The sequence below is a fragment of the Artemia sp. Qi Xiang Cuo genome, chromosome 12, assembly GCF_049724085.1.
Source record: "Artemia sp. Qi Xiang Cuo chromosome 12, ASM4972408v1, whole genome shotgun sequence".
NCBI lineage: Eukaryota > Metazoa > Arthropoda > Branchiopoda > Anostraca > Artemiidae > Artemia > Artemia sp. Qi Xiang Cuo.
In genome coordinates, this window is record NC_142805.1 from 13,245,795 (window position 1) to 13,271,114 (window position 25,320).

The 25,320-nt window shown below is 35.2% G+C and overlaps 1 pseudogene; it reads right to left on the reverse strand.

The window, feature by feature from the left end:
- On the reverse strand, nt 1-25,097 carry LOC148945804 (uncharacterized; annotated as a pseudogene).
- Nucleotides 25,098-25,320: the final 223 nt, after the last annotated feature.

Sequence of the window (25,320 nt, forward strand, 5' to 3'; positions counted from 1 at the left end):
TTATTCAACACTGTTTTCTTCAAGAACTAAATACAAGTAATAAACCTTTAAAGCAAATCTTCAAAATTCAACTTGACTTATCTTCTCGTTTATGCTAATTTCTGCCAGTTTCATGTTCTAATATTGCTTTTCACTTTTCGTTAGATTTGTTTTTCTTCTTTTTTTGAAGTTTAAAAGTAATTTCAACCTCAATCGAAAAAGGCTATGCAACGTTCACGTAAAGACTCATTTCGATCGGCTCCATCCAAATTATTCCATTATGGTGGCGCTTTTTGCAACTCTATCATTTCCCATATGTTTCATTTGGTTTGGTTTATTGGTCAAAAGTAAAATATAGGGCGGACCAAAGCCAACCAATGTAACTCATTCTTGTTTAGCATGTAGGTTTGACAATTTAGGTATACGGAGATTTTACTGCGATGTACTGAGCCGACGGCTTTCTGATAATATTTTGAAGTGAGATTGAAAAAAGAAAGAAATACGACTGAAGAGTTTTTAGCACTGGTATTTTTTTCAGGTTTAGCTGTAAATCTGAAAGGCTTGTTTTATAGTCAAATTACCATTTTTTTCCCTTCAAGGAGGCTTGCACAATATAATTGCCTCGGGTTAGCTAGCCATCTTTAGGGTGATCAAAAAACGTTACAAAAGAAAATAATTTATAAAATTTCCCACTGCTTTTCCATTTACAAAAAAAATAAAAGAGAGACAAGACGGGTTTAAACTGAATTAAGCTTCTTCCACTGCTTTATTTAAATTAAACACGTTTTTCCTCTCTTATGCTTGTTTTAAAGTCAATTATCTCTAGGTTGTTTTTCCGTCAGTTAAGTTTGTAGCGCACTGTTGACTAGCTTTTTGTGACGTGATAGCTTTCTTATTGCAAAAAAAAAACATTTGTTGTAAAATAAAAAATTTCATTTATATCCGTACCAGACCGCCATAACCTGAACATTTCTTTTAAAAATTATACAGATGTAGATGTACAGACCTCAAACAATGTGGTAAAGAGAGGTTGACCGTAGGAACTTCAGAGGTATATTTTTTTTTTAATTTCAAAATCTTTTCGGAAAGGCTAAATCACCTTTGTACAGTAAAAACTGGTTTACCTCGTAAGGAGCCAAGCATAAACGATATCGGACATTTTATGCCAAAGTCCCATAAAAGTCACGCTTGTCGACAAAAAAAAATTATGAATGACCAAAGCCGTATCCAAGTGGGAGCAGTTGCCGGGTGTGTCCCACCCCTCCCCAAAATTTTTGTCTTACTCGTAAAAACGTACCAAAAATGTTATAAACTCATTTTTGAAGTTTTCTTGTAACCCCCCCCCCAAAAAAAAACAACCTTCCGCCCCAAAAAATAATTCTGGATCTGCCCTTGCGAATGATATGTGGTTGTTCTTGATTTTAGCGTCGAACCCATATTTCAGAAGCAGAAACTTAAGATGGCTAGAAACTGGTTAGAAAAGATTGCAACACTCATTTGTTTCCAACTAGTCTTGAAACTATCAGCTTACACGTTGAGAAGAGTTTTATTCATAGCTCATATTATAGTTTTAGCACCAGTAACACAAGACATATACAACAAAGCAAATATAACATATTAGCAAGATACACATTCTTATTGTAGGCTAGTTTACCTCTTTTGGTTTCACTAAGCGGAGAAAGTAATGTTATTGTTTGGTAGATAAAAAAATTAAGAAAATAAACATCAAACGGGTTATCAAATTAAGAAAAAGGGGATAAACAACCCCAAAAGGCAATCGATATTCACAATAATCAAACCATCAAATTTAACGTATCGGAGAACCCTAGTATAGAGATTCTATGTACAAGGGTATAAAAAAATTCGGGTACTTTTTGCCTCAAAGAGGACAAGATTAATATAGATTAAATATTATGATATAGGCAATCGCTCTAAAATCATCTATAAACTATACAGGCAATCGATTTAGGATCATCTATAAGCAATATATTGATATTCCCAGGTTTATAGGTATGTTATACAGTGGTACATTAGTACCTAGAAAGTCACGCTGTCCTAAGAGAAGGGGAGGGGTGCCAGACAGCTCACACAATGTATTTTAGCACTCTCCATTAATCTCTAGCTAAATATGGAGTGAGGTCTAGGGAGAGGGTTTAGGAATTAAACACTAATCTCTCTTCATTTCAACTAAGCCACAGAACTGTGGGGTGATAACTTTCGTCTTGTTGCTGAAAAATGTTTAGTACTTATGTGTTATCCCGACCCCACTTAAGAAGTGCAGTTAGAAAACAATTCTTACTTCATAATATGCAGAATAATTGTAGCTATCATGTTGAGCATGCAGCCCCATTATACTTAACCCCCAAAACCCCCTGATGTGTAAATAAAATAACCCATATTTTATACTTTCCATGCATTCTGCCACCCATAACTTGTTCTTTCCAGTTTTGTTTCGTCACAGTTGATTCAATTAAAAGGTACATGGGTTGAAACAAGAGACGTATTGCGAGAATAGACGTGCCAAATTTTTTCTTTGATAATTTAAAATATATTTTTCATATTCATACCAGAACAAAAGGTGGTGGGGTGGGAGATTCATGTGCGAGTAATAATTGTGAATGAAAAAAAGTAATAAAAGACGATAAAAGGTAAGTTAAGAACAACTACAAGCTATTCGTTAGGAGACAAGCATACGCAATATTAGACATAAGTCTGAGCCACATCAAGTTAAATTTGTCGACGAAAAACCAAGTTTTATGAACGATATGTGGTTTTTACATGATTTTAGCGTCAAGCTCGTAATTCAGAAGCAGAAGACAAGAAATTGGTTTGAAAAGCTTGTAACACTCATTTAAAAAGTTTTATTCATAGCCCATATCTAGTTTCATTATCAATAACACAAGACATAACAAAGCAATTATAACATATTAGCTAGACTCATTTTTACAAGTACAGACAGTAACGTTATATATGGCACAAAAAAAGAAAATTAATATCAAACAGTTTCTAGTAAACACTCCAATGATAACTTTGAAGCGAAATGCACTGGTTTACTCTTTTAGAAAAATAAATATTTATGTTCATCAGAATATTGTTGAATAACCAAAAAAAAGAAGGAAAATCTAGCTCAACTTTGCTCTTGTACAGACGTAATTGTCCAAATGATTTATCTCGTATTCAATATGGCTTATTACAATCGATTTCTATTCATTTTCTTCACAAAATCCAATGAAAACCATTCTTCGTCAATAGAATGTTTCTTATTGGCCGTCAGTGTTGAAAACAAATTGAAATATACCAGCTTACTGGTATATTTCAGCTTACTGGTATATATACCAGCTTACTGGTATATTCAGAAACAGGCTAAACAAGCTAAGGCAGAAAGAAGTGGGAGGAGCTTTTTGTTCACGATGACCAGAAATGATCTGCGATAAGCTTACTGTCTATAAACCACAGTTTATAGACAGTAAGCTTATGGCAGATCATTTCTGGTCATCGTGAACAAAAAGCTCCTCCCACTTCTTTCTGCCTTAGCTTGTTTAGCCTGTTTCTTTCCACTCGCACCCCTGTCCGGGTTTTTATAATGGGAGAGATAGAGAATGATCATACTGCTATATTCTGTCTACTGTGCTATAAACTGTGTTTTCAAGAGACTGCTATTGAGAAATGGAATATAAAGAGTAGTTTTCATTGCGTTTACGATATTTAAACTGTTGTTTTCGGGGGTTTAGCAGGGGGGGGGGGAGGTACCTAGGGTAGGTTACGTATTTAATATATGGTATGCTTTACCCCCACCCCCCTAGTGTGCAAACATATAACCCAAATTTGTTTATAAACTATCATATATTCATCCTATTTTATTTCATTAGCAGTAACCAAACTTGACACATCCAATCAAAATTTTGAGATAGTTATTTTTGTTCAGCGTAGTTGATTTCCAGATTGAAAATATATTTTTGAGGAGGACACTCCACCACAACCCTTAGGGCAAGAGTTTTAAGTTATGCCCTGGGGGCATATAAGGTTTTTATAGAAGGCGTTGTCGTAGAAATTTCAAAACAGGCACATTCAATTGGAAATTCAAAGGGCTAGTGCCCTTTTTAATATTCGAAAGTGATTGGAGGGCATCTAGCCCCCCCCCCACCCATCATTCCCACAAACACATCCAATCAAAAATTGAGATAGCCATTTTGTTCAGCGTAGTTGATTCCCAGATTGAAAATATTTTTTTGAGGAGGACAATCCCCCACAATCCTCAGGGCAAGGGTTTTAAGTTATGCCCTGGGGGCATATAAGGTTTTTATAGAAGGCAGTGTCGCAGAACCTTCAAAAAGCGCTCATTCGATTGGAAATTCCGAGGGATACTGCCCTTTGTAACAGTCGAAAGTGATTTGAGGGCAACTAACCCCCTCTCACGCCCACCTTTTCCCCAAACACATCCAATCAAAATTTTAAAACAGTAATTTTTTCTAACGTAGTTTTAAGTTCTGGAAATTAGGTCTTTGAGGATTACAACTCCCCCAAAGCCCTCAGGGCAAGGGTTGTAATTTAAGGATTCTCCGAATCCTTCATATTATTTCTTATGGATGGGACGCTCGTATAAACTTTAGAGAGGCCTCATTTGATTGAAAATTGAAAGTTCTTGCTCACTTTTTAAGAGTAAAAAGAGATTGAAGGGCAACTAGCCCCTCTCCCTCCTTCACGCCCTACATGCATCAAATAAAAATTTTGAGATATATATTTTGTTAAAATAGTTCAAAGTTCTGATAACAAAAATCTCCGGTGTCGACACAGCCCACCAGGGCCGAGGGGTAGGAATTGTAAGTTATTTCCTGGGGCATAACTTATTAAGGGGGGTTTTTAACTTATGGGAAGGGGTTTTGTATGGTAAGAACACATAGGAAATCTATTATAATTATCCAATTATAAGGTTAAAATACATACTCTGTGATAGATGCAAAATTGGTTTGGCACACAAATTCCTATTAAGGTCGTGTCAGCAAGTGAAATGGTCTAAACCCCCTTATTGGAACAATTTTTTCAATCCATTCATTGTTGTCAATCGCTGTCCACAAGTTATGCCAGCTGTCTATTATTCATATATAAGGTTTTTATCAAAGAGGTAATCGTATAGACTTTGAAAAAAACCTCATTTGATTTAAATTGAAAGTTCTAGATCCGTTTTTTAAAGTCAAGAATAATCGGACAGTAAGCACCCCCTCCCCACGCCATAAAAACTTGAAAATTTTTGCAATCAAAAACGAACAAAAATTAATTTAAAAAAAAATCCGAAAAATAAGTTTTTCAAATAAAAGTAAAGGCCATTTTAAACTTAAGCTCAAGAGATACAAATACCTGCTAAAATTCAAACTCAAAACGACCAGAAATTACTATTAAAGAATAAATGAAACCCAAAACGAATAGAAATTAAATAAACAATAATAACAAAAAACATACAACAAGTAATAATATAAATGAATAAATAGATCTTAGATTGAATATGAAAATCAAGCTTAAAACGAAAACAAATATTTTGCTATTAAAGTATAAATGAAACTTAAAACAAACAGAAATTAAATAAACAATCAATGCAAACAAACATACAATATATATTAATGTAAATGAATAAATAAATCTTAAAACGAGTGAAACTTAAATTGAATATGCAAATCAAGTTTGAATCGAATAAAAATAACTACAAACAAGAGTTTAGGTATCGTCTCACTGCAGAAGCCTAAAACCTACTGCGTCATTGGCGCTTTACTGAAAACAATTCTTTGAAATATTTTCAATTTTGTAACTTTAAGAAATCCTGCTTCTTCATCAACATTTGCTGCCTCCAATTGACGCTTCCTAACATTTAATCTTGATTGCGCCTCCAAAACCTCGGGAGGCTCACGCACCTTCATGCTTCGTTTCAGTCTTGGATCAACAAGTTCGGGGAACAAACATTGATCCCAGAAATGATAGAGCTTGGGTAACATCAGTTTCCAGAAGCCTTTGTTGCCCTGGTTGCCCTGGTCAACTAACACTACGAAGATGCAGTTCTCTTTATCTAAAATGTTAAGTTGTATTTGAATTTTGTAGAAGTATTTGTGCTCCCGTTTGAGTATTAAACAACCTTCCTCAGTGTCCCAACGAAGAAAAAAACCTTCTACTAAGTTCAGCTGAACAGCTTCTTTTATTGTTTTACCTTCAGGAATAGTTGTGACTGTTTTTACATCCACAATCCCAGCGTCACATATCCCATCAGGAGATGTTACAAGCCACCATCTATCCTGGTGAGCGAAAAGACCAAAACAGTCTAATCTTTGTACAATGATGTCCATTTTTTCCTCGAAGCATTTAATAGCAACTGGTTCAGAATGAATTCCACGTTTCATTTGCCATGTGCAGTGTATTTGCATCCCAGTGACTATTTCTTCAACTAGTTTTGCTGTTGATGTTGCAGGTAGTTGGACGCAAATGGAATAGAAACGTGCACTAGAGATTGACTCCATTCTTTTGGACACCCATTTTGGGTTATCAGATTGTCCAGCTGTGATGTTAGGTAACTGCTGGAGTTGATATTTGGTGGGAGTCATTTTTGCTAAGTAGGCTTCTTTCGCTGCCTTGAAGTCAGGAGATGGGATATCTGGTTTTTGGCAGTTCTGAACATATTCTGAGTCAAATTTTTGCAGCAATCCCTACACGCTGCTACCATTGCTAGCTAGTCGTGCTTTATATCTCCCACCGCGGTTTTCAAATGATAGTGGAATTAGTCGTCTCGCGCAACGTGTGAGTTTTTCACGTTTCATTGAAAATTTTTTTACCCTTTTAGTGGGACTATGGGTAAATATACTCTTTAATGAACGACTATGCCATCCACTACCATGCGATGGGGCAAGAGCTGCTGCCGTGATACGTACGGCATGCGAATTTCTTTTGGATCGGCAGACCTGTTTATGCCCTAAGAATTTAACAGCAACTCTCATGAAAGATTCGGCAAGGTTTGTAGTTGAATCGATCAAAAGGCTGCTAGCTTTACGCAATACCTTTCCAATTTTTTCATTGACTGCTAGCATTACAACTTCTGGGACCCTGGAAAACTTACCTTCAATAGACTCATATTTGCTACATCCAGAGGAACATTTTTGGTGGTCACCAAATACGTGAAAAGGTACACATTCTTAATTAGAAATTTTAATTTTTCAGTATTTCCACCATCTTCACGGTTCTTTTTTATAGCCCCGCGAAGATTCTTAGTCAGGCTTGAGATGCAGCTTTTGGTCAGAATTTTTTTTAAATCACCCCTGTTCTTGACAAGGTTATACAGATCCCAAGTGAGTAGAAAGCGATCTAAGAATCCCAACAGCACACCACCTCGGTGAAGAGACTACTTACAGCAAACCACCTCCGTGCATCGCTTTCAGCGGGAGACATATTGCGTAATCGTTCAATGAGCTCTTTTTCCACAGTCGATTTGTTTGATGTTTCTCTGTGTAAAAACTCCGGACCGAACGTTGCTCCGGCGCAGTGAATTCTATCGGGAACATTGTTATTGATCTAGGACTCGTAGGGGAAGTAAAGGTACTAGCACTTGAGTGAGTAATCGATAGTTAATGTAAACAACAAAAAAATCGAACCTGAAAATCGCAGAGAGCGTTCACTTACAACAACACCAAAAACAACGACATATTACCACCAGTTCTGTTGACCATAATTCACCTCTCGTGAATCAATAATTCAACTTAGAAACAACAAATTAATTTCCCCTTTCTTGACAGATCAATCAACCAATGACATCATCTGTCAGACTTTAAAAATTTTCGCATAGTAACGATTCTCCAGGAATATATCCAAGTCATTAATGTCATTGCCTCGGAAACAACTCTTGTGGTTGAACTCCAAAGGATATTAATAACCAAAGGCCATGGAAACAATTCTCCAAGAAACATCTTAGCAATGAATTACTATAGAACGGTAATCAGGTTTCTTATTAATTTGAAATGTATGAGCGCAGAAATGTCAAAAACAAAGGGAACACGCTGACTTACGTTTAGGGAGTATTTGGGCTAAACTGTTTTAGACAGGTTATGGAACCATTTTGGCAAAACAGTTAGAGACATTTTAAAAGATGATTTTTGAAGAGATTTTAGAAGAGAATTTAATGGTGAAACTCTGTGGTCGTTATAATACACAAGTTTCATTTGAACAGTGTTGTGAGGTCCTCTAACCCAACCCCAAAGGGTTCCAATCCTCCTACCCCAACCCCGAAGGAAGCCCCCGGTCCTCAAAGGCCCCCCAAGCTCCCAAAGGGCCACCGGCGCCCCCAAAGGCCCACCCAGACCCCCACCGGCCATCCCCGGGCCCCCCCCGGTACAGCGAGCGCCCACCGGACCAACAGGGTCCCAACGGTCCTCCCCCGGTCCCCCCCTGCCCCCCCGCACCCCCCCCCGTCCTCCCTGGGCCCCCCCGGGCCTCCCTTGGCCCGCCCCGGCCCTCCACCCGCCCCCCCCGGGTCTCCCGCCCCGCGCCGTGCCACCGGGCAGCACCGGGAGCCCGGCAAGCCTAGACGCCTTGGCAACTCCCCTGTACCCTGTAAGATCCGTTTTATTACATTTTAAAATAAAATTTTTTTAATTGGACCTCCTCCACTCTATTCAGCTAAAAAATAAATCTATTCATTTACCCCGAACCCCCCCCCCCAAACCAGACAAACATCATTACACTCACTAGGAAAACATAAAATATATTCTTTTAACCCTAACCCCAGCCCCCATTTTTTTACAGCCAAAATTATCGCAAAAATAAATAATTTTCTTTCTTTAAATTTATGCAATTTTAAGTGTCTATATACTAGCTAAAAGCGACCAAACCTGGTTCTGACATAATGCTCTACGCGAGGTTAAAATTAGCTCTCACCCCTTTTCCTATGTGTTTACGAACGAGGCAGCCAAACTCAAATGGACCTGTTTCTCCGTCAAAATTAAATACATACAATATTTTCTTTTACCCTAAAAACCTAACCCCCCCCCTCACTTTTTTAAAAAAAAACACACGCAAAAAGAAAAATATAAAAATTATCTAAATCTATTAAATTATAATTTTTATTTCTAATCTATAAACTCGACCAATGAATTAAGTCACTGTTTTTACTAACCTAACCTGATTTTGACATAATGCTCTACGCGAGGTTAAAATTAGCTGACACCCTTTTCCCTCTGTGTTTACGAACGCAGCAGCGAAAGTCAAAAGGAACTGTTTCTCCGTCAAAATTAAAACACTTTGAGGCAATTGTAATAATTAGGCGCAGACGCACTGCGCTCTTTTGGAGAAGAGAAACAGATTATTATCAAGCTTTCTTTCGATCAAGTTTTTTTATATTCCCGGGAGGGGAGCGTCAATCCATTATTTTTTTCTGGGGGGGGGGTTAGCAATTTTAATAGTGACAAAATAGAAAATATAATTGTTCCTTACATTAAGTGCTTCTTCGTCATTTAGTTATTATATATATAAAATTTGAATAAAATGTATTAATACATTACTTTAGGTTGAATAAAACACATTATTACCTCAATGAGAGTGTATAAATATGGCTTGTTAATTTTACTAGATTCATTGGGAGAGAATATTTGTTTTTCGATTTAATAAAATGCGATACTTTTACAAACAAAATTGTATTTAATAACTTTCTTTCTGTAAAAAAGCGTAAAATTAATATTGATAATAATTTTTTATACTCTTTTTTATTAAAATTATGAAGAAAACGTGCTCCCTCCGACCTAAAAAGAACGAGATGACGAACCAGTTCCACGGCAGCCTGGCAGACAACTTAAGAGAGAGGGGGTGGACAACTACAATGACGAAGCTACGCACGATAGTGAAAGAGCTGGCCCAGCCAAGCAAGAGCAGAGCGCTGCCGCCCCGTCCACTCTCCAACACCCGTTACCTGGTCCGTATTGTGCCTAAATACAGAATTATTTTTAACATGTAAGCTTTTTTTCCTACCCGTCTAGTTCTGAAACTTGTTATTAATGTTCATTAACACTATAAACTAGCTCTGTGAGATATTAAACTCATATTAAATATATAAATGTAATTTTTTTTGAACATAAACAACTATTTTATAATCTTTTATATCTATTCTATATTTAATAAGTGAATATTTTTAGGTAATTTCTATTAATAATAAATGCCTTTTTAATTCAAAATGCTATTTTTTATACTTTTTGTTATTTTATATGAATTCCCCCTATCTCGTCGCCACTATCTCATAAGCGACTATTTGTACTGTGTCATTTCAAGTCAATTAAAACTCAACCTTTGAAACTCAAAATCAACTATTTTTCACAATTTCCTATCACAAAGTTTTAATAGTCGGACCGGAGAGAGAGAGATTATTAAGATTTATATATTTGTCACACATTGATCACATACTTTATGGACGGATATTTTTAAAAGAGCATTCAATATTAAAAACCCTTGACAATATTTTAGTGATGGGGAAACATTGTTGAAAATATACTGAGTTAACTATTTACAGCATTTATTTGTACTGTTTTCTCATCTGAAGTTCGGTATTAGACATATGAAAACGGGTGTGATGGCTTTCAAGACGTGTGAGCTCATGAGTAGTTCACCAAACCTTCAGAAGGTACTTATAGAAATACTAGTACGTCTGCAGTCCAATCGACTATAAAAACTGTGGTTGTACTGGTGTTAAAGTTACGGTAGCCACGGGGGGGACCGGGTCCGGCGGGGTTGAGAGTTTAGATAAGCGCCGGGGGAGGTGCCCCGGAACAGGGACGATCAACACGGAAGTAACACGTGACGGGAACGCTGTGGGGGTCGCGCCGCGGGTCAGAGCGGCACCACAGGCCCTTGAAGCAATGTAGGACCTGATGTAGGCCCCGAGACGCGCCACAGGGATGCGCCGCGAGAAGCGATGCGGGACAGTACCACGAAAAAAATTTTTTTTAACACTTTGACAATAAAAGCTCAAATTGTCGCCTTCTTTGTCATATCTTAAGTTGAAACTTTCAGTTGAATTAACCAAATATTATTAAGCAATAATTATCCAAATTTTAACTGTAGGGATGATTTGAACAATTTGAAAATCAATTATTTCTTAATTTACAGGCTGTTCTGGGTCAATACTTTCCATCCCCCCCCTGCATGTCATGTGTAGACTAAGATGAGGCCAAAATTTAGTTCAACAACACAGTCCACGTTGAATATCGACTTTACTGAACTGTAGATTTTTTAAAACAAGAATAAATACATTATAAAATACACTACAAATTTTTAGAAATTAGATTGAAAATTTTAAATACTCGCAAGAATATTTAATAGAGGAAATACCATTTATATTTATAGAATTGCTTTTAAAAAAACCCCAACTTAAAGACTCCGTCATCAATATAAGGAAAAAATATTTAAGGAAATTGGTCATTAATACAATAAATAAGAATTGTAATATTATGTTCTCTATTTTTATGTAGAAAATATGACAATTTATAATCTGTTAGTGATTATTGTCAATGAAGATAAAAAGTTTGACTTTAATTGTAAATTTTCTTAAATTCAGTTCCGACTTTTCACATAGAGATGAAAAAAATTTAAAGTTCTGTTCCAAATTTTTCATAGAATATTGGAAAAGTTATAATTTGATCGTGAATATTCAAGGTCTATTCTGAATTTTACCAAAGAACACACTTCAATTCTAATTTCTACAGAGAAAACAAACATCTTCAATTTCAATTAATTATTCCCCAAAGAAATAAATAAATTTAAATTTCAATTACGATTTTTATTGGTAAGATGGAAAAAGTAATACCATACTTGTGAATATTTTCACGGAAGATACAAAGTTCTAGTTCAATTTAAAATGTTCCCAACGAAGTAAAGGACAGTTCAAGTTTTCTTCTGAATTTTCTCAATGAAAAAGAAATTAGTCATTGATCATTTCTATTTTTTTCCAAATAATATAAAAATTTTCTACTTTAGTTCAGATCTGTCTCGAAGAGATGAAAAATTTAAATACTGTTCCAAATTTTTTACAGAAGATAAAAAAGTTCAAGTTCTCTTCTGAATTTTACCAAAGAACACACTTCAATTCTAATTTCTCCAGAGAAAATAAAAATCTTCCACTTCAGTTCTTTATTTCACAAAGACATAAAGAAATTTAAAGTTCAATTCTAATTTTTCGGTGGAAGATAGAAAAAGTAATCGCATACTTGTGAATATTTTCCTGGAAGATAAAAAGTTCTAGTTCAATTTAAAATTTTCTCAACGAAGTGAAGAAAAGTTCAAGTTCTCTTTTGAACTTTACCAAAGAACACTCTTCAATTCTAATTTCTCCAGAGAAAACAAAAATCTTCCACTTCAGTTCTTTATTTCACAAAAACATAAAGAAATTTAAAGTTCAATTCTAATTTTTCGGTGGAAGATAGAAAAAGTAATACCATACTTGTGAAAATTTTCACGGAAGATAAAAAGTTCTAGTTCAATTTAAAAATTTTTCAACGAAGTTAAGGGAGGTTCAAGTTCTCTTCTGAACTTTACCAAAGAACACACTTCAATTTTAATTTCTCCAGAGAAAACAAAAATCTTCCACTTCAGTTCTTTATTTCACATAGACATAAAGAAATTTAAAGTTCAATTCTAATTTTTTAGTTAGAGTTCTAGTTTAGTTTAGTTTTAGTTAAGAGTTTAGAGTTTTACCATAGAGTCTTAGCTTAGAGTTTTAGTCAGAGTTGAAGTTTAGTTTAGTTGAAATTAAGAATTTAGAGTTTAAGCTTAGAGTCACAGCTAAGAGTTTTTTTTAAAGTTGTATTTTGGCTAAGTTTTAGTTAAGAGTTTAGAGTTTTGGCATAGAGTATTAGCTTAGAGTTTTTTTAGAGTTCTAGTTTAGTTTAGTTCTAGTTAAGAGTTTTACCTGAGAGTCTTAGCTTATAGTTTTTGTTAGAGTTCTAGTTTAGTTTAGTTTTAGTTAAGATTTTGATGTTTTACCTTTGAGTTTCAGATAGAGTTCTAGTTTAGTTTAGTTTTAGTTAAGAGTTTGGTGTTTTACCTTAGAGTTTTAGTTAGAGTTCTAGTTTAGTTTAGTTTTAGTTAAGAGTTTAGAGTTTTACCATAGAGTCTTAGCTTAGATTTTTAGTCAGAGTTGAAGTTTAGTTTAGTTACAGTTAAGAATTTAGAGTTCTAGCTTAGAGTCATAGCTTAGAGTTTTACTTAAAGTTGTAGTTTGGCTAAGTTTTAGTTAAGAGTTTCGAGTTATAGCTTAGAGTCTCAGCTTAGAGTTTTTTTTTAGAGTTCTAGTTTAGTTTAGTTCTAGTTAAGAGTTTTACCTGAGAGTCTTAGCTTATAGTTTTTGTTAGAGTTATAGTTTAGTTTAGTTTTAGTTAAGAGTGTGATGTTTTACCTTTGAGTTTCAGTTAGAGTTCTAGTTTAGTTTAGTTTTAGTTAAGAGTTTGGTGTTTTACCTTAGAGTTTTAGTTAAAGTTCTAGTTTAGTTTTAGTTAAGAGTTTGGAATTTTAGCTTAGAGTCTTAGCTTAGAGTTTTTGTTAGAGTTCTAGTTTAGTCTAGTTTCAGTTAAGATTTTAGAGTTTTTAGCTTAGAGTCTTAGATTAGAGTTTTTGTTGAAGTTCTAGTTTAGTTTTAGTTAAGAGTTTAGAGTTTTAGCTTGGGGTCTTAGCTTAGAGTTTTTGTTAGAGTCGAAGTTTAGTTTAGTAATAGTTAAGAGTTTAGAGTTTTAGCTTAGAGTCTTAGCTTAGAATTTTTGTTAGGGTTCTAGTTTAGTTTAGTTATAGTTAAGAGTTCGGAGTTTTACCTTAGAGGCTTAGCTTAGAGTTTTAGTTTAGTTTAGTTTTAGTTAAGAGTTTTATAGCTTAGAGTCGTAGTTTAGAGTTTTTGTTAGAGTTCTAGTAGGTACATAGGCACATACTCATGGGTACACGCGTTAAAAATAACAAGAAAAGACTTAATTTTTATTAACTTTATTTTAATTAACTAAAATTAACTTTATATGTCCCCATGGCATAACTTACAACCCTTGTCCTGAGGGCTGTGAGGGGTTGTCATCCTCAAAAACCTAATTTACAGAACTTAAAACTACGTTGAATAAAATGGCCATCTTTAAATTTCGATTGGATGTGTTTTTGGAAAAGGTGGGCGTGAGAGGGGGGTTAGTTGCCCTGGAATCACTTTCGACTACTAAAAAGGACACTAGCCCTTTGAATTTCCAATCGAGTGAAACTTTTTTGAAGTTTGTACGACAGCGCCTTCTATAAAAACCTTATATGCACCCAGGGCATAACTTACAACCCTTGCCCTGAAGGCTGGGGGGGGGGAGTGTTCTCGTCAAAAAAATGATTTCTATCTGGAAATTAACTACGCTGAACAAAATGGCTGTCTTAAAATTTTGATTGGATGTGTTTGGAGGAATGATGGGAGTGGAGGGGGCTAGTTGCCCTCCAATCACTTTCGACTGTTAAAAAGACACTAGTCCTTTGAATTTCCAATCGAATGAGCCTTTTTTGAAGTTTCTACGACAACGTCTTCTCTAAAAACCTTATATGCCTCCAGGGCATAACTTACAAACCTTGCCCTGAAGGCTTTGGGGGAGTACCCTCCTCAAAAACATAATTTCTATCTGGAAACCAACTACGCTGAACAAAATGGCTATCTCAAATTTTTTATCGTATGTTTTTCGAGAAATGGTGGACGTCGAAGGGGTGTTAGTTGCCTTTCAATCACTTTTTGCTGAAATTTTTCTTGATATGAGGTTTGGAGAGGCAGCCTCCGTCCCGGTAATCAAAGTAAAAAGAGGTACCCATAAGTTCATCTGGAGTGATAATCCCAGCTCAAGTGCAGCTAAAAGACGTTCAAAAATGTAGTACCACATTTGGCAGGATTGTGATAAACCTAGATCTGGTCTTCTCTTCCAACTCTTCAGAAAGAAAGAAAAGTAATATACCGAGTTTATCAGTGACCTTAAAGCTAGGTAACCCGTGCGTGCCCCTTATGAGGCCCTTAAAAATCCAAACTTGATGTAGAAAAAGCATAGCAATATTCAGAGCGGCCAAAGTAAAGAGAGTGTTGGTATTCCTGAAGAACAATGGTTTCACCATTATTCTGCTGTGTTTGGCTCCCGTGATTCGAGTTTAGAAACAGGAAGTGATGCTATATTCTAAAATAGGCTTGACCCTCTATTGCATGAACTCAATATGTTTCTTGGTTCTAAAAGTGGCGTTGTGCATGTAATCCGACCTTTAAACCATCGTAAAGCCCTTGATTTAAACAATATCAAACCCCACCCCCTTTAAAATGTAGGTGCTTTATTGATTGCGCATCTGACACGTTTGTTTCAAAAATTTATTAATATAGTTCAAGTATCTAATTAATTTGGGTCTGTCACCCTATTACAGCTTCTAGTGTCTTAGGCAAGGTTCCAGAAAGTCTTATAATGCCTGAATTGATGCAGAAATATGTGCCAGATTATATATAATTTGGTTTCTATAAGCACCCGAATCGTATCTGCAGTGAAGCTGAGAATTTTGGGAATTCCAAATATTTATGTAGTGTGGATACACAAGCAGCGTTTGATTCAATAGTCAAGTCAACAATATTTTGACTCTGCTTGATTTTGGAGATACGCCCCTTATGGTTACATTACTTTCAGATTTGTATAGTGATAATTATCTTAGGGTCAACCTTGAATAAAGGTGTTTTAACTGGGCCTATCCGTCCTGTTAGAGGATTCAGGCAAGGTTCAATTTTAAGTCCTATTATGTTTAATATTATAACGACCACTGTGACTAGGAAGATTAATGGTGAAATTTATACTGACCACTGTGATCTCACTTTGATTGGCTACACAGATGTTGTCGTGTTTATCAGTTCGAATCTTTCTATTTTACAGGCAAAGGAAAACCTTGATTCTTTGATTTCTGGTTGTAAACTTCTAGGATTTATTGTTAATGCTCCTAATGCAAAATTTCTTGCATACAATGCCCTAGGTAAAGCTGTATCTTCTTTATCAGTTGCTGTTGCAGGTAAATTTATTATAGAGTCTATTTTGCTGAAATACCTCATTCTCGTTTTTGGTCCAGACAAGCGTAGTACTCGTGTACTTACTGTTGAAAACGCTATATCAGGTTTTTGCGCCAGCTATGCCAAACTTGGTGCACTGAAGTATAATTACTCTAAGTGTATACCTGCTAAACTATTTAGTTCCCTGCCCTGGCTTTGCTTAATCCGCTGTATGTTTTGCCACTTTAAGATTCGCTGTCTAAAATTGAGCTGTTGAAGTTCGATCGGGGTTTGCTCAAAATTTAAAGTTTTTTATCCAAATTTTCAATTTATTACAGGAATAGTTTTATTTTGCAAGGATCTTGTGTTCCTGCCACTGTAGATGTAGTGGATTCCTTAAACTACGATGTGTTTGACGTTAAAACTTAAAACGAACAGAAATTATTCCGTTTATGAAAGGTGCTGTCCCCTCCTCAACGCCTCGCTCTTTAAGCTAAATTTTTTCATTATTTAAAAAAATAGACTTGTGAGAAAGTCTAACTTTAGCGTAAAGAGCGCGGCGTTAAGGATGGGACAGCCCCATTCATATACGGAATAATTTCTGTTCGTTTTAAGTTTTAAGGTCGTTCCTTACTTTCAGTTAAAAAAAACTTGTTTTTTTTATGTTTTTTGAAGGTTTTTGAATTAATGCAGGTTTTGATTTTGGCTCACCGTACATGAATAATTTAAAAAAAAAATTGAATATCAATTTTACTTTTATTTGTTAAATGGCTTTCTCGAAACCTGTTTAATTTTATTTACGAACGTTTTTATTAGTAATAAATATACGTAACTTACGAATTAACTCACGTAACGAACTTCTATATTCTTATATTTTTATTACGTATATTAAATGGTTCGCCCCCTAGTCAATACTTTGCTCTTTAAGCTAAAGTTCGAATTTTGTACCAATTCTTTAAAAATGACCCCTTAATCACAAATGCCGTTAATTAGAATAAATAGCTCTTATGAAAGTACTAAATAATCTTTGGCTTAAAGAGCGAGGTATTGACTAGGGGATAAACCCAATCATATACGCAATATTTTCTGTTGTTTTAAGTTTTGATGTTGCTCCTTACTTTCAGTTAAAAAACTTGTTTTTTATATATAATTTCTGATCTTTTTTTTAAATAATGCTGGGAAATCCTGCGCCACCTTCATAGCAATGTCCCTTCTCCCATGAAAACTTCCTTCGTGGTAAGATCCTCCCACATAACCCCCGACCCACTTCCCCTCCACTACCAGAAAAAATCCCCTCTGAAAACGTCTGCATACTTCCCAATAACCAATACTATATTTTAACATTGGGTAAAGTTCATAATTTGCAGCCCTCCCCCCGGGGACATTGGGGGATTAAGTCATCCTAAAAGACATAATTATCATATTTTCGACCATGTTGAACAAAATGGCTATCTCAAAATTATGATCGGGTGACTTTGGGAAAAAAATGAGCGTGGGAGGGGGCCTAGTTGCCCTCTATTTTTTTTGATCACTTAAAAAGGGCACTAGAACTTTTAATTTCCGTTTGAATGAGCCCTCCCACGATATTCTAGGACCGCTGGGTCAATACGATCACCCCTGGGGGAAAAAAACTACAAACAAACAAACAAATAAACACGCATCCGTGATCTTTCTTCTGGCAAAATATGCAAATTTCCACATTTTTGTAGATAGGGGCTTGAAACCTCAGGGTTTCATCAGGGTTCTATAACTTTTAGGGGGTCTTTTCCCCTTTTTTCGAACATCAGCCAAATTTTCTCAGGCGCTTAACTTTTGATAGGTAGGACTGAACTTGATGAAACTTATTTATATGAAATCAGTATTAAAATCTGATACTTTTGATCTATCTATTGGTAGCAAAATTCCGTTTTCTACAGTTCCGGTTACCATTGAGCCGGGTCGCTCCTTACTTACAGTTCGTTACCACGAACTGTTTGATGATTCTAACCTTCTCAGTCAGTTTCTCTCAGACAACTAAAGAATGAATTACGGCCCCATAAAAAACGTCTATAGACTAAAACAGAAAACTCGGACCAGCAATCAAACAGAGAATACAGCACAACCCCTTTTGGTTTACTGTATCATAATTTCCGATTAAAATAAAAATCTTAGAAGAGTCTTTCTTAAGGAAAGGACCAGTAACATTTCGCAATGATCAATCGAAACAGGCCCAATGAAAATACAAAGCTCATGTAACAGAGCTTAAAGAGAGACAGGATGCTTTTGAAAATAATATCGCAATCCGTGACTTCTGTATTGTGCAAAAAAAAAAAAACGCAAATTAGAAGAGAAGTCGCTTCTCCGGCCTTAATGCAGATATAGAACCCCAGGGTCTACCCCAGGTTCTGAATTAAGCAGAATTTACTGGACCTAGTTTTTCTATGGGATAAAGACCAGCTATAGAAAACAAAATATCTACCCCCTGTAAGAAAAAGAAGCCATTTAAACCTTAAAATGAACCCCTCCTTTCGTAAAATAAAAATAACTACATAAAGAAAAATTATATAGATTAGATTGCAATTAGAAAAGACAAATAAAGTGTAGACAAGGTGTTTTTTGTTCTCATCTACTTCAAGGGGATTTCAACCAACAATGGAAACGGAAATTCCAGGAGATTAATAATTGAAAATGATTGAACGCAAGCAATTATTTATAGGATTAAACAAAGTTATCATGTTTTGCTGTCTCTTGAAAGATCAACAGATACAAATAGACCGTCATTGTTAACGGCCTGGGGTTCTACATCTGTATTAAGGTGAGGGAAGAGACTTCTTTTCCACTTTCCATTTTTTGGCACAATACACAAGTTACGGATTGCGAGATTGTTTTCAAAAGCAACCTTTTTCTATTTAAGCTCTGTTACGCTTGCTTTATATTTTATCGGTCCTATTTCAATCGATCATTGCGTAATTGTACAAATCTTTTCCCTAGTAAGACTCTCTAAAGATTTTTGTTTAAACCTAAAATTATTATTTAGTAAACAAAAGGGGTGGTAATGTATTATGGGTTTGATTACTGGTCTGAGCACGCCATTTTAGACGGTAGACGTTGGTATTGGGACCGTCGTTGATTCTTCAGTTGTCTGAGAGAAACTGACTAAGAGGTTCAGAATCATCACTGGAAATTTTAATACCGAATTTAACGATGCTGTTTTTTCGTATATCTTGGTCTTTTTCGGGACGTATGATCTGTGTTAGCACTTTTGAGACTAGCCACAAGGTCTAGTCTAAAAACCTAGCGCTTTTGCTTAAGGGTAAACAAACCGCTACGCTATGAAAGCAAAAGGAATTTTAATTGTTCAAGATTAGAGACTTTAATTCTTCTGTAAAAAGGCTGATCTAAAGCAAAATCCTGGGGGAGGGGGAGTAATACGACAAGGGCGCCAATAATTGAAAAAATAGGCAAGTTTATTTAAAAAAAAAAATGGATTGAGGGTGCCAAAAAAAATCTTGGGGGGGGCGAGTCCCCCCGGACTTAAAAATGGTTTCCAGTCATGCTAATTCTAATGATGCGCTTTTATTTCGCTTTAATACCATCTCTTAGGGGATTTGGGGAAATTTGTTTTCAAATATTGGGAAGCCATAGAAAACGTTGTAAATATTGGCAGACAATGATCGAAAAAAAACCGGCATTGATGTGCCCGATCCCGATACTTGGGAGACCAATAGGTCCACTAACAATACGGCCATACCGATACGCGTGATATTTATACGTCGAATACCGGTATAGCATACAACCCTTTCCCCAAGGACTATGGTGGGTCATATCATCACCAAAACCATAGAAATTGGACCTTTGAACTATTTTGAACAAAATGGCTATCTCAAAGTTTTGATTGGATGGCTTTGGGCAGAGGGGGTCTTAGGAAGGGAGGCAGGTTGCCCTCTAATCTTTTTGCTCACTTAAGAAGGACACTAGCAAATTTAATTTGCGTTTGGATGAGGTATTGCACTTCTCTGTATGATGTTCTGGTCACCCCCTGTCCCTGCAAAAAAAAAAAAAAAAAAAAAAATGGGAGACGAATCAGTGATACCCAGGCAAAAAAGTGATTTTTCTTGTTGTTCAAGGAGGGGGACTGTAGTTTCCCTTCACAAATTTTTCACAAATGGTGATTCTAATGTTGAAATTCGAATTCTGATCTCACACCATTTTTGAGGGGTTCAGGATTTTTGAAATCACCATAAATTTCTTTTCGAAATAAACTTTTACTATTAAGATAAACCAAAATAATAGTTACCTTTCCTGAATCAGTGTTAGATGGCAATTTTTTTCACTAGGTAATTTTTTTCTAAACGCATTTTTTAACTTTTGGTGGCTTTGGGCTGCGGTTCGCTCTTTACAGGGTTGCAGCTAAAGCTGCAACCATTATGCAAATAATTTGCTGAGTTTGTTTTCCCCCTTCTATCGAAATCCAAACCCTGGTTTTACAAATAAGCTGTTGGTTAGAAAAACTTTGATTTTTCTATCTGCTAGTAAGCCATTCTTTGAAATACTTTTCATAGTTTGTTGTTCTTTAGAAAGTCCAACTGAGAATCATGCTGCGTATTACTTTTGAACACCAAGTTTGACAATCAAAAACCATGAAATAACCAACCACCAGCCATCTTTTGATTTGCTAATAGCTTCCAGATGGAGTTCATTGACGGATTCCGTTTCCTCCTCTAGCAACTCCAGTGCTTGTCGTGCTGCATCCAGAAGTACCCTTTACATTTTCGTTTGGTTGAAATTCTATCTCGCTGATTGAAATTCTATTATTAGATAAAATTTTATCTTTCTAAGGTTTATAAGGTATTTTTTCAGTTAAAACGACGTTTTTAGAACAGTGAAATAAAACGCAATATAATAGTAAACCAAGGATATCCTAGTAGAAGTTAGAACGGTGTATGGCAAAAACGAACGCAGCTATTTTCGATGTTTATATAAGCTTAAACGTAAGAATAACCTCTGAAATTATAAAGTTCATGAAAACTTTTCAAAATCGGAATTTTTCAAAAGCACCCAACAGCAGTTTCTAAGGAACTCCTAGGGTTGATAAGTTGAAACTTAAAGGCATGTTGAAAAATGAATGAAAGGCAGTCACCTCTAGCTCATTTTACCCTTTTAGATTCTCTATTAAACAATGATACATCCAGAATGCAGCGGTAGCTAGAAACCTAGTAAGAGACAATCACGTCCAATACTAAGAAATATAATAACCCATAACTCCTAAATAGAGTCACATCAAAAAAAGAAATACTATATCAGGACCACTTTTTTTAAACTCCTAAATAGGAAATTTACCATTCCTTGGCTTGAAGAACAAGAAAAATATACTGGCTTGATAATTACAAGAAGTGGCTGCAACCACGGTATTCTGCATATACGACATCTTTTTCTTTTTTTTCCCTCCTCAGAAAGCGTGGCACTGGACATCGTAGAAAACTGTTTAATGGCTCACTTTAAAGGAAATTGATGATGTTGAAAACCATTTGTAATTAAAAAAAAAAATTTAATACTAAAATCTATTTTATGAAAAACTGCTTTATTCTATTGCACTGTAATGGCTTATGTTATTAACATCAGTAATTTGTCCCATCTACTTGCTTTTGTAATTATTATAATTAAGATTTCTGGGTTGAAGCAGTAGCCAGCAAACTAGTAAGAGGCAATCACCTCCAACACCAAGAAATACAATAGCCCATATCTCCTAAAAATGGAGTCAGATCGAAACAAGAAGTACACTAACACAACCACCTTGTCCGAAGCCCCCATATAGAAAACCTATCGTCCCTTGGCTTGAACAACATGGGAAATATATTGGCTTGAAAATAAAGAAAAGTAGCTGAAACATCGATACCCTGCATATACGGCATCTTTTCTTTCTTTTTTTTCTTTCTATTTTCCTCCTCAGATAGTTTGGCACTGGAAGATCGTAGAGAGTTGTTTAATGACTCACTTTAAAGGAAATTAGTGTAATAAAAGACATACTCTAGCCTCAAAGAACTGAAATGTTCAAAATGAAGAGCAACTTCAGAGATTGATAAGTTATGTTAAAGCTACATAAAGGATCGAAATAGTTCACTATAAATATGGATTATATAAGTTTCATCTGTATCATGGTCGTAGAGAGAGCAGTGGTTTCTTAAAAGGATCAGTACATTTGTAACTTTTCCTTAAGAAATCATTACAGGCAAAAAGTTCCAATACCGAGTTATGTACACGATTAATGAATGACGTCATAACCTTAGGTTGTAACCATATATGGCGTAATTGTAAACGCAAAATTATGATGTTTTGCTATAATGACATAGGTATATTTTTACATATCCGGGTTGCAGTGGTAAATGGCAAACTAGTAAAAGGAGAAGACGTACACTATCAGAACCTTCTTGTCCAATACCCCTGTATAAGTAACTAAATGTCCCTTGGCTTGAATAACAAGGAAAATTGATTCGCTTGAAAAACAAGAAAAGTGGCTCCAAGCACAATATTCTGCATCGAAGGCATCTTTTTTTTCTTTCTTTTTTTCTCTTCAGCAATTGGGACACTCAAAAATCATAAAGAGCCGTTTAATGGCTCATTTGTAAGGAAATTGCTAGATCTTACTCCTTTTGTAATTAAAAAAAAGTTTTCAAAAAAGAATATTTTTTTTACGAAAAACTGCATATTTGTACAACAATATAATTGCAAATGTTGTTAACAACATCTTGCATATAAAGATAAAAAAAAGTATTTTTAACATTATAAAAAACATGCAGGTATAGTTATGTAAAATATGGTAATTCTTTTAGGGTTTAAAAAAATCTGATCTTTGAGTTGAAACTAGAGTAATTTCTGAATATTACAAATAAAATAATCTAATTTCATCTGTCAGTTCAAAGTCATAATTGTCACCTGGAATCAAATTTTTTTCGCTTAACTCATAAAGTGCGCATCTCTATAAAATTATGCTATGTTTCAATAGCAAAAACGAAAATTTGAAAATAATTTTTTGTTTTGTCTTAGTTCTCAGCTCAGAATTGCTAACGTTATTATGTAAACTGCTACAATATTTATTGTGTTCGAGCAATAATTTAATTTTTTTAATTAAAACTAGAATCCGGGTTGCAGCGGTAACTAGCAACCTAGCAAGAGACGATCAAGTCCCATACTAGTAAATAAACTAGCCCTTAACACGAAAAATACATTACAAGACGAACAACAGCCCATAGTAACGGAAAATTTAAAATAAATTCTGCACCAAGAAAAACAAAAACCATAACTTCTAAACCTAGAGTCAAATAAAAAAAAAGAAATACACCATTAGAACCGCCGTTTTCAATACCCCTATTTAGAAAACTAACCGAACCTTGGCTTGAATAACAAAAAAAATATAGTAAAAAAAGAACTACAGATTGTTGTGACTGAAAGAAGCATAGGGTTGTGAAAAAAAGATGAAAATTTCTTATGTTCAGTTCAAAATCGCTGAGGCTATTATCTAAACTGCAAAAATATGTATAATGTCTTGGTAATAATTTTAATGTTTTAATTCAAAATAGAATAATACCTGACAATTTTAGAAATTGTTTGATAGAAAGATATACATACGTGATTAATCTTACAAGTTTGAACCCTCATAGATGAATTCAGTGAATAAACAAGCCTTTAATCATGCGATCATATTTGCAAATGGAACCAATCTAACGGATTGTACGGAAACTGAGCTATTGAATACAAATTCCCTTAAGCGTTACTGGATAACCATTTAAACAATTAAAATCTACTTCAGAAAACTTTACCCTATCCCCACTAGCTGTCAATTTGTCCAACTTTGTCTTACTAGCGTCTTACTGTACGATCTTTTCTCAGGATATTATATGTATTTTCGAGAAAACAATCAATAAGAGCAACTTCATCCTTTCCATCTAATTCCTTGGTGGGGGATATTTTTTTTCAAAAATCGCTTGTTTTATTCAAATCATCGTAGAGAGGGGCCGAGACATTGGACATGAATGTCACATAGAAATCATTGGGCATTATGAACGTCTTCAGCGGCAATCCGAGATTCAAAATACGAGTTGAGTTCCAGCCAACGGACAACCAACTGTCTCTTACCACTCTGAGTTCGGCTCTTTAATATTTTTCACTCTGATACATCCCCTTATTTTTAACTTTTAACTGCCAAGGATACTTGGCAGTTTTTATGATTCATAGTCATAAAAACTGCCAAGAATCCTTTTGTCTTTCATATCAAGTAAACGATACGTTACAGGTTTAGTGTCAAGGACTTATGAAACTTTAAAAAAGCTCAGTGAACCATAAGTAATTTCCTGTATTAAAAATATTACTAATTCGATTGATTTGAACTGTATCACCAGCATTGAACTTCTTCTTTTCCCATTGCCTTTCATTGGAAAATTGTTTAAGAAAAATGTCACTTGTATCATGATCTCCTTGATGAACTTCCAGAAGACTCTGATTGGACCGGGATCGATGAGGATTTTGATTGTAAATCAACATGGTTTTATCTAAATCATGAATAAAAGCAGCAGTATTTTTCAACATGCAATATCTCGATATTAAATACCAAACAGTTTTTATCAATCCTTCAGTCAATGCCACCTTTATTGGACTATGACTATTATAGAGCATTGTATTTTTATTTCAAAAAAACCTTTTTTACATGTGGATTAACAAACTCACTACCTCCATCTGTTTGTTTTTTCGTATAGCAATCTTGTTCAAGGATGGTTTCAAGAGCTTTAGCAACTTCAACACCTCTCTTTGACCGCAATCGAACGGCATATGCATAGCGACTTAAAAACACTGATTGCAAGTAAAATATTCTTGTTTGAACTATTCAGGTCTGTGAACCTCGTCTAGAGTCAAAAGATGTACTTGTAATGCATGCAATTGGGAAAAGTCTTTAGTTTATCGGTAATGACTACCGCAAACTTTATTATTTCAATGAAGAGCTTGGCTCACTTTGTAAATAAACTGTCGCTAACTTCTTTTGAAGATCATTGACTCGAGCAAGTGTGGTGGGGGAGCTTAAACTTCCCGTTTCACCAATATTCTCATAAATACGTGTCTGAACATGAGCCATTTTTAACGTAAAGACGTAGTGATGTGTCTACTACTTTTTTGCATGCTAACAGGTGATGCACTGATACTAAGACGCCCTCGCCTGATACTTTTGAATAGCGAATCAGCATCTCCACTTTGTGTGGAAGTATTTTCTGAAAATGATTTAAAATCATCTTTTGATATTTTACAATATTCTTTTAATCGATTTAAAATATGTTTATTGACAATAGTACTTTTCGGGA